The sequence below is a fragment of the Trachypithecus francoisi genome, unplaced genomic scaffold (assembly GCF_009764315.1).
Source record: "Trachypithecus francoisi isolate TF-2019V2 unplaced genomic scaffold, Tfra_2.0 Lachesis_group6, whole genome shotgun sequence".
NCBI classification, from domain to species: domain Eukaryota; kingdom Metazoa; phylum Chordata; class Mammalia; order Primates; family Cercopithecidae; genus Trachypithecus; species Trachypithecus francoisi.
Window position 1 is genome coordinate 78,568,332 of NW_022681471.1, and position 13,455 is coordinate 78,581,786.

General features: G+C 36.2%; 1 long non-coding RNA gene across 2 annotated transcripts in view; it reads right to left on the reverse strand.

The window, feature by feature from the left end:
• Window positions 1-845: 845 nt before the first annotated feature.
• The window catches only part of LOC117077217, a 94,951-nt gene continuing 82,341 nt past the window's right edge, over window positions 846-13,455 (reverse strand). For both annotated transcript variants that reach the window (XR_004434701.1, XR_004434703.1), the window contains 2 exons: window positions 10,508-10,612; window positions 846-2,470 (listed from right to left, as the gene is read on the reverse strand). This is a non-coding gene — a long non-coding RNA (uncharacterized LOC117077217). The remainder of the gene's footprint in view (window positions 2,471-10,507; window positions 10,613-13,455) is intronic.

Sequence of the window (13,455 nt, forward strand, 5' to 3'; positions counted from 1 at the left end):
AGATTCTAGAAGATAACATCAGAAAAACTCTTCTAGAAATTGGCTTAGGCAAACACTTCATGACCAAGAACCCAAAAGCAAATGCAACAAAAACAAAGATAAATAGATGGGACCTACTTAAACTAAAAAGCTTATGCACAGTACAAGAAATTACCAGCAGTGTCAACAGACAACCCACAGAGTGGGAGAAAATCTTCATAATCAATACATCTGATAAGGGCTAATATCAAGAATCTAAAAGGAACTCAAATGAACTAGAAAAAGAAAAACAATCCCATCAAAAAGTAGGGAAAGGACATGAAGAGACAATTCTCAAAGAAGATATACAAATGGCCAAAAAGCATATGGAAAAATGCTCAACATCAATAACAATCAGGGAAATGCAAATCGAAATCACAATGTGATACTGTCTCACTCCTGCAGGAATGGTCATTATCAAAAAATAAAAAAAATAAAAAATACATGTTGGCATCAATGCAGTGAAATGGGAAGACTTTTATACCATAGGTGGGAATGTAAACTGGTACAACCACTATGGAAAACAGTGGGGGGAGATTCCTTAAAGAACTAAAAGTAAGTCTACTGTTTGATTCAGTAATCCCACTACTAGGTATCTACCCAGAGGAAAACAAGGCATTATACAAAAAAGATACTTGCACATGCATGTTTATAGCACATGCATGTTTTGCAATTGCAAAAATATGGAACCAGCCCAAATGCCCAACAATCAATGAGTGGATAAAGAAAATGTGGTAAATACATAACATGGAATACTACTCAGCAATAAAAATGAATAAAATAATGGCATTCACAGCAACCTGCATGGAAGTGGAGACTATTATTTTAAGTGAAGTAACTCAGGAATGGAAAACTAAATATCAGTATGTTTTCACTCATATGTAGGAGCTAAACTATGAGGATGCAAAGGCATAAGAATAATATATTGGACTTTGTAGACTCGGGGAAAAGGGTGGGGGATGGCAAGGGATAAAATACTACACATTGGGTACAGTTGACCCGACTCAGATGATGGGTGCACCAAAATCTCAGAAATCACTACTAAAGAACTTATTCATGTAATCATATACCGCCTGTTCCAAAAAATCCTATGGAAACAGAAAAATAACAAAAATTACAAATCTCATGTACTCTCTAAATATATAAACCTATTATGTACCCCCCCAAATTTAAAAACTTTGTAATGTAAAAAATACATTGTAAACATTTATGGAAAGTAAAATAAATCCTGAGACACAATTAATGCAGTGCTGAAAGAGAAATTCATAGCACTAATTGAATAAGCCATAAAAGAATAAAAGTCTCAAGTTCATAATCTGAGTTTCCACCTCTAGAACCTAGAAACAGAACATAAACCCAAAAGAAGTGAAAGAAAGGAAATAGTAAATAAAATCAGATAACTTAATGAACTTGAAGAAATTATTTTAATATTAGAGAAAAAATCAATTAAATATCTGGTTCTCTGAAAATATCAATAAAATTAGTAAATCTGAATCAAGATGGACAAAGAAAAAAATAAAACCACAATTTATTAGTATCAAGAATGAAACAGGGGATGTGACTATAAAACCTCCAGACATGAAAACAATAATATGGTAATATATGATGAGCTCTTCACACAGACATCTGACAACTTAGGTAAAATAAACTGTTTATTTAAAAAATACAAACTCTCACAAGAAATTCAATAAGAAATATATTATTAGAATAGCTCTAGAACCCTAGAGAAAATTGCATTCATAATTGTAAAACTCCCAAAAAGAAATTTCCAATCACAGATTGTTTCACCAAATCAGTCTACCAAGTATTAAAAGAATTATAACCAATTCCTTATAATCTTTTCCAGAACGTAAAGAACTCTTTCCAATTCATTTTGTGAAGCTACTATTTCACTGATATCAAATTTAGAAAATAAAATAGTACAAGAAAACTGCAGACCAATATCCCTCATGAACAAAATACAACAATTATTTAGCACACTACTAGCAAATAAAATTCAGCAGAAAATTTTAACATGTATCATGACCAAGTGGGCTTCATTCCAGTGGTATAGACTTGCTCAATATTCAAACATACAGAAATCAATGTACTTCACCATATTAACAGGCTAAAGATGAAAAAATATATATACAAGCATATCTCAGATATTGCTGTTTCAGTTCCACACAACTGCCTAAAGCAAATATCGCAATAAAGTGAGGAACAAAAATTTTTCAGTTTCCCAGTGCATATAAAAGTTATGTTTATACTACACTTCAGTCTCTTAAGTGTGCAACAGCATTATGTCTAGAAATGTACATACCTTAATTTAAAAATACTTCATTGTTAAAAATGCTATCTGAGCCTTCATTGAGTTGGAATGTTTTTGCTAGTGGAGGGTCTTTCCTCGATGTTGATGGCTGCTGACTGATCAGGGTGGTGGTTCCTGAAGGTTGGAGTGCTGTGGCGTTTTCTTAAAATAAGACAACAATGAAGTTTGCAACATCAATGGATTCTCATGCAAGATTTCTCTCTAGCATGCAATGCTGTTAGATAGCATTTTTATTTATTTTATTTTTTTAATATTGTTATACTTTAAGTTCTAGGGTACATGTGCATAACGTGCAGGTTTGTTACATATGTATATGTGTGCCATGTTGGTGTGCTGCACCCATCAACTCATCAGCACCAATGAACTCATCATTTACATCAGGTATAACTCCCAATGCAATCCCTCCCCCCTCTCCCCTCCCCATGATAGGCCCCGGTGTGTGATGTTCCCCTTCCTGAGTCCAAGTGATCTCATTGTTCAGTTCCCACCTATGAGTGACAACATGCGGTGTTTGGTTTTCTGTTCTTGTGATAGTTTGCTAAGAATGATGGTTTCCAGCTGCATCCATGTCCCTACAAAGGACACAAACTCATCCTTTTTTATGGCTGCAAAGCATTCCATGGTGTATATGTGCTACATTTTCTTAATCCAGTCTGTAACAGATGGACATTTGGGTTGATTCCAAGTCCTTGCTATTGTGAATAGTGCCGCAATAAACATACGTGTGCATGTGGCTTTATAGCAGCATGATTTATAATCCTTTGGGTATATACCCAGTAATGGCATGGCTGAGTCATATGGTACATCTAGTTCTAGATCCTTGAGGAATCACCATACTGTTTTCCATAACGGTTGAACTAGTTTACAAACCCATCAACAGTGTAAAAGTGTCCCTATTTCTCCACATCCTCTCCAGCACCTGTTGTTTCCTGACTTTTTAATGATTGCCATTCTAACTGTGTGAGATGGTATCTCATTGTGGTTTCGATTTGCATTTCTCTGAGAAAAACAAGAAATGGGGAAAGGATTCCCTATTTAATAAATGGTGCTGGGAAAATTGGCTAGCCATAACTAGAAAGCTGAAACTGGACCCTTTCCTTACTCCTTATATGAAAATTAATTCAAGATGGATTAGGGACTTAAATGTTAGACCTAATACCATAAAAACCCTAGAAGAAATTCTAGGTAGTACCATTCAGGACATAGGCATGGGTGAGGACTTCATGTCTAAAACACCAAAAGCAACGGCAGCAAAAGCCAAAATTGACAAATGGGATCTCATTAAACTAAAGAGCTTCTGCACAGCAAAAGAAACTACCATCAGAGTGAACAGGCAACCTACAGAATGGGAGAAAATTTTTGCAATCTACTCACCTGACAAAGGGCTAATATCCAGAACCTACAAAGAACTCAAACAAATTTACAAGAAAAAAACAAACAACCCCATCAAAAAGTGGGCAAAGGATATGAACAGACATTTCTCAAAAGAAGACATTCATACAGCCAACAGACACATGAAAAAATGCTCATCATCACTCGCCATTAGATAGCATTTTTTAAAAACAAGGTCTCATTCTCTCACGGAGGTTGGAGGACAGTGGTGTAATCATGGCTCACTGCAATCTCAAACTCCTGGCCTCAAGTGATCCTCCCACCTTGGCCTCCCAAATCACTGGGATTACAGGCATGAGCCAACACACCTGGCCTGACAGAATTTTACCCACAGGAGAACTTCTCTCAAAACCAGAGTCAATCCTCTCAAATCCTGCCACTGCTTAATCAACTAGGTTTATGTAATATTCTAAAATTTTTGTTGTCATTTCAACAATGTTCATAGCATTTTCACCAGGAGTAGACTCCTCTCAAGAATCCACTTTTTTTTTGCTCAGCCATAAGAAACAACTCTTCATCCGTTATAGTTGTAACATGAAATTCCAGCAATTCTGTCACATCTTCAGGCTCCACTTCTAATTCTACTTGTCTTGCTATCTTCATCACATCAACAGTGGCTTCTTCCATAGAAGCCTTTAACCCCCAATGTCATCCATAAGGGTTGGAATCAACATATTCCAAATTCTTGTTAATGTTGATATTTTGACTTCCTCCCTGAAGTACAAATGTCCTTAATGGCATCTATAGCAGTGAATCATTTCCAGAAGGTTTTCAATTTATTTTTCCAAGATCCATCAGAGGAATCATTATCTCTGGCAGCTGTAGCCTTATGAAATATATTTCTTAAATAAGACTTGAAAGTCAAAATTACTCGTTGATCCACAGGCTGTAGAAGGGATATTCCATTATGAAGCATGAAAACATTAATCTACTTGTACATCTCCATCAGAGCTCTTGGGTCACTAGATGCACTGTCAATAAGCAGTAATATTTTATGAGTCCTTCTGAGCAGTAGGTCTCAACAGTGGGCTTAAAATATTCAGTAAACCATGCTCTAAACAGGTATGCTGTCATCCAGGCTTTATAGTTCCATCTACAGAGCTTAGACTGAGTAGATTTAGCATAATTTTAATGGTCCTAGGATTTTAGAATGGTAAATGAGCATTAGCTTCAACTTAAAGTCACCATCTGCATCAGCCCCTAACAAGAGTCAGCCTGTGCTTTGAAGCCAGACATTGACTTCTCCTAGATGGCAGCTCCTTCCAATAGAAGGGTGTTTTATCAACATTCAAAATCTGCTGTCTATTGTAACCACCTTCCTCAACTATCTTAGTTAGTTCTTGTGGAGTACTTCCTGCAGCTTTTCCATCAGCACTTGCTGCTTCACCTTGTATTTTTATGTTATGAAGACAGCTTCTTTCCTTAAACCTCATGAACCAACTTTTGGTAGCTTCCAATTTTTATTCTGCAGCTTCTTCACCTCTCTCAGCCCTCATATAATTGAAGACAGTTAGGGTCTTGCTCCGAATTAGGCTATGGCTTAAGGGAATTTTGTGGCTTATTTGATCTAATATCCAGACCAGTAGAAGTTTCTTCCTACTGCCAATAAGACAGTTTTACTTTTGTGTCCTTTATGTGTTTACTGGAGTAGCACTTTTAATTTCTTTTAAGAACATTTCCTTTTCACAACTTGGCTGTTTGGTGCAAGCAACCTGTTTTCAGACTATCTTGGCTTTCAAAATGCCCTCTTCATTAATTGTAATCATTTCTGGCCTTTGATCTAAAGTGAGAAATATGCTACTCTTCCTTTCACTTGAACATTTAGAGGCCATTGTGTCTCAGAAAATAGGGAGACAAGACAAGAGGAAAAGAGACAGGAAATGGGAGGGGAAGGAGGTTAATGGCCAGTCCATGGAGTAATCAGAACACACACATTTATTGATTTAGTTTGCCATCTTACATGGGCATGGTTTGTGGCACCTCAAAACAATTAGAATATAGCATCAAAGATCACTGATCACAAATCACCATAAGAGATATAATGACAACGAAAAAGGGTGAAATATTGTGAGAATTATCAAAACGTGACACATGCTGCTGGAAAAATGGCACCCATGGACTTGCTTGACACAGAGTTGCCAAAACCCTTCAATTTGTTAAAAAAATTGCAATACTTGCAAATTGCAATAAAATGAAGCACAATAAGACAAAGTATGTATATATATGTGTGTGTGTGTGTATATATATATATCCTTCAGTGCAGAAAAAGCATTTGCTAAAATTCAACACATGTACATGATACAGACTCTCTGAAAACCAGGAATACATGGGAACTTCCTCAACTTGATAAAGAACATCTACAAAATGCCTACAGCTAGCATTATACTTGATGGTGAAAAGCTGAATGTTTTCTCCCTACAATTGGGAACAAGGCAAGGATGTATGCTCTTACTACTCCTAATCGACATAGTTCTAGTAATTCCAGACACTGCAATAAGGCAATATAAGGATATAATAGTATATATAGTTATATATAACAGTATATATTGTTATATATAACAATATAAAATTGGAAAGGAAGAGATAATAGTATCCCTATTAGTAGCTGATATACTTGTCTATGTAGAAAATCCCAAGGCACCCACAAAACACTCCCAGAACTAATAAGTGAATTCAGCAAGGTCTCAGGATACAAGATCAACATAAATCAAGTGTATCTGTAATATTAGCAATGACCATGTGAACAACAAAATTAAAAATACAATACCATTTATAATTTACATTTGGCCCAAAGGCTGAAATACTTAGGTATAAATATAACAAATATAGAGAAGATCTGTATGATGAAAACTACACAATGCTGATGAAAAAGTATTAGGGAAGATCTAAATAGATGCAGAGGTATGAATGCATGGATTGTAATACTTAAAATAGAAATACGTATATTTTCCCTAAATAAATATACAGACTTAAGACAATTCCTACAAAAACCCTAGCAAGCTATTTGGTAGATATAGACAAGATTATTCTAAAATGTATATGGAAAGATAAAGAAACTAAAACAGTTAAAACAATTTTGAAAAGAAAGTGGAAAGAAACATTCTTCCTGATTTGAACAGTTATATAGTCACAGTAATCAAGATTGTGTGGAATTAATGCTGGAATAGACAGGCTAATGGAAGAGAAACAGACCCACATAAATATGCCTAATATTTGACAGAGGTGCAAATTCAAGTTGCCTTTTCAAAAATGGAATGCTGGAGCAATTCTGCATCCATAGGTAATAAACCTCTATCTGATTCTCATGTCTTTTACCAAAGTTACTCAAAATGGATCAAAGACTTAAATATAATACAACAAACTATAAAACTTTTAGCAAACAAAAAGCAGAAGAAAATACATAGGATCTAGGGCTAGGCAGAATTTTTAGACTTGACACCAAAAGCACAATTCATAAAGGAAAAATCGATAAACTGAATTTTATCAAATATAAAGTTTTTGTTCCATGAAATACCCTGTTAAGAAGATGAAAGACAAACTACAGGTTAGAAGAAAATATTTAACTGCACATCCAATAAAAGACCAGTATCTAGAATGTGCTCTCAAAACTCAAGAGTAAAAATAAATCAAATTAGAAAGTAAGCAAAAGGCATGAAAATACATTTTAGCAAAGGGGATATACAGATGGCAAACAGGCACATAAAAAGATGATCAACATCACTAGCCACTAAGGAAATGCAAATTAAAAACAAAACTGAGATATCACTGCACACCTGTCAGATGGGCTAAAATACAAAGTAGTCCAATAAGCACAGGAAAAGATGCTCAGCATCATTACTCATTAGAGAAATGCAAACCAAAACCTTGAGATACACTTAATGCCCACTAGGATGGCTATTAACAAAATGATAATAACAAGTGTTGATGAAGATGTGGAGAAATTAGAACCCTTATACATTTGCTGGAGGGAATATAAAATGGCACATCTGCTTTGCAAAATAATCTGACAGTTTCTCAGTAAATTAAATATAAAGTTAGCACATGACCCAGCAATTCCACTCCCTGGTGCATACACACGAGAACTGAAATCATATGTCAACAAAAAGACTTGTACAAAAATGTTCATAGCAGCATTATTCATAACAGCCAAAAGACAGAAACAACCCAAATGTTCATTAACTAGTGAATCAATAAATTACATGTAGTACATCTATAAATGGAATATTGTTTGGGCATTAAAATGAATGAAGTACTGATACAGGCTACCACATGCATAGATCTGGAAAACATACGAAGTGGAAGAAACTAGTCACAAAATACCACAAATGCTATGATTACATTTAGATGAAATGCTCAGAATAGACAAATCTGTTAAAACAGAAAGTAGATTAGTGGTCGCCTTGGGCTGGAAGAAATGCGTTGATTAGGGGATGATGGCTAAGAGATGCAGGATTTCTTTCTGGGGTAATGAAAATGTTCTAACATGAATTGTCATAATGGAATCATAACTTTGAAAACATTAAAAGCCACCAAATTGTACACTTTAAGCATGTGCATTGTATGATGTATAAATTATATCTCAGTAAAGCTGTCCCCAAAGTAAAATATAATGATGAAGGCAACAATAATCTGGTGGCTAATAAGAATATTTTAGTCATTATGTACTCTAGGAATATACTGAAGGAGGTAGTTTGTGTTGAATTGTACTAGTACCTGAATTAACCCTGAAGTACTGGCACCATGGTGAAACTAGACGTTTCAGGCAAAAGCTGGGGCAAACCCAGAAAACCTTGAAGATATGTCCAGTCAGCATCACATAACGATGTTTTGGTCAACAATGGATCACATATATGTTGGTGGTCCCATAAGATTATAATAGAGCTGAAAAATTCCCATCACCTAATGACTCTGCAACCATTATGACATTGTAGAATAAGGCATTACTCATATGTTTGTGGTGATGCTGGTGTAAACAAACATACTATGCTGCCAGTCACACAAACATAGAGCATATGCAATTATATACAGTAAAGAATACTTGACAATGATAATAAACAACTATGTTACTGGTTTATGTATTTACTTCACCATACTTTTTATTGTTATTTTAGAGTGTACACTTTCTACTTAGTTGTTTTTTTTTTTTTTTTTTTTTTTTTTTTTTTTTTTTTTTTTTTAAGTTAACTGTAAAACAACCTCAGCAGGCCCTCCAGGAGGTATTCCAGAAGGCATTGTTATCATAGTAGGTGACAGCTTCATGCATGTTATCGCCCCTGAAGATCTTCTAGTGGCACAAGTTGTGGAAGCAGAAGAGAATGATATTGATGATCCTGGTCCTGTGTTAGCCTACACTAATGTGTGTGTATCTTACTTTTGACAAAAAGTTTTCAAAGTTAAAAGAAATGAAATTAAATTAAAATTGAAAAGCTTATAGAATAAGGATATAAAGAATACCTATTGTATAGCTATACAATGTGTTTGTATTTTAAGCTAAGTGTTATTATAAATAAATTTAAAAGTTAAAATCTTTTTAAAATTCACAAAGTTAAAAGTTATAGTAAGTGAAGGTTTATTATTAAATAAAAATTTAAAATAAATTTTCTGTAGCCTAAGCATACAGTATTTATAAAGTCTACAGTATGTATAGCAATGTCCTAGGTTTTCACACTCAATCACCACTCACTGATGTACCCAGAGCAACTTCCAGTTCTACAAGCTCCATTCACTGTAAGTGTCAAACACAGGTGTACCATTTTTAATCTTTTACATCATATTTTTACTCTCCACTTTCTATGTTTAGATACATAAACACTTGTCTTTGGGTCACAATTGCCTGCAGTATTTACTATAGTAACAGCTGGAGAAGTTTGTAGCCTAGGAACATGAGGCTATATCATATAGTCTGGTTGTATAATAGACTTGTATTAGTCCATTCTAATGCTGCTACAAAGATCTGCCCGAGACTAGGAAAGAAGTTTGACTCACAGTTTTGCAGGGCTGGGGAGGCCTCAGGAAATTTACAATCATGGTGGAAGGGGAAGCAAACGTGTCCTTCACATGGGAGCAAAAGAGAAAAGTGCCGAGCAGTAGGGGGGAAGCCCCTTAAAAAACCATGAGATCTCATGAGAACTCACTCAATATCAGGAGAATAGCATGAGGGTAACTGTTCCCATGATTAAATTACCTCTGAATACCGGGTCCATCCCATGCCACATGGGGATATGGGACTACAATTCAAGGTGAGATTTAGGTGGGGACACAGAGCTAAACCATATCAAGGTATACCATCTAGTTTGTGTAAGTATACTCTATGATATTTGCATAATGACAAAATTGCCTAACAATTCATTTCTCAGAAAGAATCCCTACAGTTAAGTGATACATGACTGTATTCAAATGCTGCCCACATGATGACTAGAGACCCCTTTTTTCTGTAGCCTCTTTGTTAACACTGACCTAGGTCTTTATTGTCTCATAACTGATGACCAAAACCCACTAATTGGTCTTTTTCCTTTTATTCTCTGCCTCACAAAGCTTTTGCCTACATTTACAGCCATATTTGCACATCCCTGCCTCATCTCCTTTTAAGTAAAAAGTTCTAGCAGCACTCCACTTTCAAGAGCTAAACATGCAAAGTTTGTCAGTCAAGGTCCTTCCTAATCTGGCCGCCTCCTAACTTTTGCACTCTTCAATATACTTCTCAGGTGATCTCATTCACCTCTTCTTTTTAAACTATCAACCAACTTACTAATGGCTTCCATATCTACATCTCCAATCTCAACCTACATTCATTTGAGTATCCATCTCCACGTGAATGTCTTCCATAGGCACTTCACAGGCTCTGGAACCAGACTGAGTTTGAATCTCGGCTTCAACTTGTGCTGTGTGACCCTGGAAAAGTTACATAATCTTATATGAAAATTGGAATACTAATAATTGTACCTACCTTATAGGATTCTTATGAGTATCAAATTAATTAATACATATATATTGCTTAAGACACTGACTGCAGTGTGGTGAGTGCTCAGTTCATGTTAGCTTAAATTATAACTACTATTATTCACTAAACTGAATGTATCATCTTCCTGTCTTACTTGGTCCTTCCCATGTGTTCTTTCCTCATTATCTCTCCAGTCTCTGCAACCAAAAACTTGGGACTCTTAACTACCTCCTTCCTTTTCTTCTTATTAAAACAAGAACAAATACGAAATGGCTTTACCCATATTATTCTTAGTCTTTTTTCCCTCTCTATCATTATTACCTATACTCAATTTTAGGCATTCATCTCCTTTAAGAACTATAACACCTCCTATACAATCTCCCTTCCTCTGATGTTGTCTTCTTCAAATTCATCCTCTAAACTACCCACAGAGCAATATACTTAAAAGGTAAGTTAAAATAAATAATGAATGCTAGTCTGACCAAGTCATGTCCATATTTACAATTCTGTAATGGCAATTCATACACTTGCTTAAGTCCAAGCACAATGCCCCCCACACTCCTCTCTACTTATCTAATTCGTTACTATATATACCAACTTATCTACTTATCTAATTTATACCTTTCAAAGCTATTAATGATTAGTGGATGCCCATGAGACCATAGCATTTGTGCAACCCTTGATCTATATTACCTTACATTTCATTTCTTTATGAAAATATTCTCTTGGAATATTGGGTTTTAATGCTCCCCAAAGTCAAGAACCATTGCTTATATCTCTCTATATATTTACTTCATTATTTTCTAAACTACAGGCCACAACCAATTAAAGCAATTAAGTGTGTCACACTAGCATTGTTTTAAAAAATAAAACAGAATAAAAGATATCAGAGAGCACTGCACATAATAAGAATAAAATTCCAGTTATCAATTTACTGCCTTCAGTTCCAAAAGCCCTTCTCAGCAGACTCATCCAGTAAATGGTGAACAGCAATGTGCAGCATCACCCCATGGGAAGCTTCTCTCTGGCAACCCTTTACGCATACAGTGCCATCAGTGTGTCTTCTTCGCATAAAATGCTTCCCTATCACCACCCAAGCAGTTTCCAAAAAAATGCTGCTTGCATGACACCTCCACATGAATGGCTACCCCTACTACCTCCTCAGGCACCTCTGAAGTAGGTTCCAAGGCAGGTACCTCTTCATGAATAATTCCCCATAGAATTTCAGAAAACAAATTTCCCCAGATTCTCTGTGAGTCATTTCAGTGTAGCATCTCAGCTAATTTCTCTACCAAACAGTGAGTCATGATCATGACCTTTCCAACAAGGTCTAGATCTCAGTCCTGGGCCAAGGGAAAGGCGGTCTTCTAGGTTTATTCCTTCACTGGGCACTCTATCCCAGCATTAAGAGTAGTAACGGCTCCTTATGTCGGCTATTCCTGTATTATTTTTTTAAAATTTAACTTTGAGTTCCGGGATACATCTGCTGAATATGCAGGTTGGTTGCATGGATTTACATGTGCTTTGGTGGTTTGCTGCACATATCAAACAGTAATTTAGGTTTTAAGCCCCACATACACTAGGTATTTGTCCTAATTCCCTCCCTCCTCTTGTACCCCACCACCTGACAGGACCTGGTGTGAGATGTTCCCCTCCCAATGTCCATGTGTCGTCATTGTTCAACTCCCACCTATGAGTAAAAATTTGTGGTGTTTGGCTTTCCGTTCCAGTGTTAGTTTGCTGAGGATGACGGTTTCCAGCTTCATCTGTGTCCCTGCAAAGGACATGAACCCATTCTTTTTCATGGCTGCATGGTATTCCATGGTGTATATGTGCCACCTTTTCTTTTTTTTTTTTTTTTTTTATACTTTAAGTTCTAGGGTACATGTGCATAACGTGCAGGTTTGTTACATATGTATACTTGTGCCATGTTGGTGTGCTTCACCCATCAACTCGTCAGCACCCATCAATTCGTCATTTATATCAGGTATAACTACCAATGCAATCCCTCCCCCCTCCCGCCCCCATGATAGGCCCCAATGTGTGATGTTCCCCTTCCCGAGTCCAAGTGATCTAATTGTTCAGTTCCCACCTATGAGTGAGAACATGCGGTGTTTGGTTTTCTGTTCTTGTGATAGTTTGCTAAGAATGATGGTTTCCAGCTGCATCCATGTCCCTACAAAGGACACAAACTCATCCTTTTTTATGGCTGCATAATATTCCATGGTGTATATGTGCCACTTTTCTTAATCCAGTCTGTCACAGATGGACACTTGGGTTGATTCCAAGTCTTTGCTATTGTGAATAGGGCCGCAATAAACATACGTGTGCATGTGTCTTTATAGCAGCATGATTTATAATCCTTTGGGTATATACCCAGTAGTGGGATGGCTGGGTCACATGGTACATCTAGTTCTAGATCCTTGAGGAATCGCCATACTGTTTTCCATAATGGTTGAACTACTTTACAATCCACCAACAGTGTAAAAGTGTTCCTATTTCTCCACATCCTCTCCAACACCTGTTGTTTCCTGACTTTTTAATGATTGCCATTCTAACTGGAGTGAGATGGTATCTCATTGTGGTTTTGACTTGCATCTCTCTGATGGCCAGTGATGATGAGCATTTTTTCATGTGTCTGTTGGCTGTATGAATGTCTTCTTTTGAGAAATGTCTGTTCATATCCTTTCCCCACTTGTTGATGGGGTTGTTTTTTTCTTGTAAATTTGTTTGAGTTCTTTGTAGATTCTGGATATTAGCACTTTGTCAGATGAGTAGATTGCAAAAATTTTCT